At 47.5% G+C, this 1,919-nt stretch overlaps 1 non-coding gene across 1 annotated transcript; it reads left to right on the top strand.

Annotated features, from left to right (window-relative positions):
• Positions 1–1,148: 1,148 nt before the first annotated feature.
• On the top strand, positions 1,149–1,252 carry LOC140619864 (U6 spliceosomal RNA). The gene has a single exon (XR_012019670.1). It is a non-coding gene; the product is annotated as a U6 spliceosomal RNA (small nuclear RNA).
• The last annotated feature ends 667 nt before the right edge of the window (positions 1,253–1,919 follow it).

Here is a 1,919-nt window from a genome sequence, read left to right as displayed (position 1 = left end):
AACTGCGATGCTAGTGTCACCTTCGCTTGGGACGGGATTCCCCATGCAGATTGCCACTGTAGATCATGCACATCTCTGACAACGAAAGTATAAAGGGTGCATGTGAACTTGCAAGGTGCTAATTTTTGCACCTGAGGTGGATAATTAGTAGGAAGCAGCGTGCCAGCGTCAAGAGCTCAGACACAGGGTGGAACAGGGGAGAGAGTGCAGAGCAAAGGGGCGGTTTGGGGAACACTGGGGGATGACAGGGTATAGGGAGGGCAGGAAAGCCCATTAACCAAGGCAGATGAGTCACCTAGAAGTCCTAGAGCAGGCTCTCAGGGAGCCTGGCCTTGGCAGACCTGAGAAGGACCTGCTCCCTAAAGAGACAGCAGCTAGGAGGAATCGAACGGGGAGGGAACCCCCAGGCCAGGTTTGCTGTGATTTGCCAGGTGGAGGGCCCAGGCACTGATTTTACAGTTAATCTCTTCTCCCCAGAGACAGCCCTGACATTCCAGTGGACTCCTGGTCACTTCTCACATTGTCCTTTAACTTTCCCAGATCTCCAGTCTTTAGTTGTGTGACCTTCAACTACTGGCACCATCTCTCTCTGCCTATTTTCTGACCTACAAGATGGAGAGGTGGGCTGTAAATCATATTTATCTCATAGAACATCGTAGGCACTATGTGTGGTAACACAGGCCCGGCTCCTGGCACGGAGCAAACACTTGCTTTGTTAGCTACCGGTACTGTTACTGCCATCGTGTTTAGAACCGTGTTCCTACCTACCAGCTTTCACGTATTGAGCACCTCCTGTGTACCTGGGGGTGCTGAGCAATGTAGCCATCCATGATTTTAATTCTCCTGGCAACTGCAGGAGGAAGCACTTGTGAGTGTCACCTTTTTACCAAAGAAGAAACTAAGGCTGGGAGAGGATAGGAACATTGACCCGGAATCACACAGATGGCAAAGCCAGGTGTCAAGCTCATGGCCCCGACCACATGCAGTATCCAGTCACACTTATTATGGCTCTATCTGGAAGTGTGCGGGATGATCGTCTGTGCTATGCAGGTGTAATTTGTACGCCTAATACTTATGTATCTATTTGGCTGGTCTGTTAGAGAAATAGAGATGTCCCTTTTACAGTAATTTCCTTTTAAGCTCAATGAGTCCTCACTCTGGCAGGACACAGATGAAATTCGGAAGGCTACAAAGATTAGCATGGCCCCTGCCCAAGGAGAACACCCAAATTTGTGAAGCCTTCCAGATTTTCATATCTTATGTCACTTATATCTCAATAAAATAAATAAACAATCTACATTTATTTATCAGCACCATTCACAACAGCCAAAAAGTAGAAACAGCTCAAATGCCCATCAACAGATGAATTGATAAACGAAATGTGGTCTATCCATAGAAGAGACTGTTATCCATCTATAAATAGCAACGAAGTACTGATGTGCGGGGAAAATATGCTGAGTGAAGGAAGCCAGTCACAGAAGGCCACACGCTGTATGATTCCGTTTACGTGAAATGCTCAGAATGGGCAGACCCATAGAGATAGAAAGCAGATTAGTGGTCGTCAGGGCCTGCAGTGGTGAGAATGGACACCAACCTCTTCACGGGCATGGGGTTTTATTTTGGGGGGACGGAAGTGTTCAGACTAGCCAGGGGTGGTGGTCTTACAACACCGCAAAGGTACTAGACGCCACTGGATTGTTCTCTGCAAAATGGTTACTTTTATATTGTGTCATTTTCACTTTATTTTTTTAAAAGATTTTATTTATTCATTTACGAGAGACCCAGAGAGGGAGAAGCAGGCTCCATGCAGGGAGCCCAACGTGGGACTCGATCCCAGGTCTCCAGGATCACAGCCTGAGCCAAAGGCAGATGCTTAACCGCTCAGCCACCCAGGCGTCCCTCACTTTCACTTTAATAAT

The sequence above is a fragment of the Canis lupus genome, chromosome 27, assembly GCF_048164855.1.
Source record: "Canis lupus baileyi chromosome 27, mCanLup2.hap1, whole genome shotgun sequence".
Taxonomy (NCBI): Eukaryota; Metazoa; Chordata; class Mammalia; order Carnivora; family Canidae; genus Canis; species Canis lupus.
This window is presented reverse-complemented; position numbering and strand designations above follow the sequence as displayed.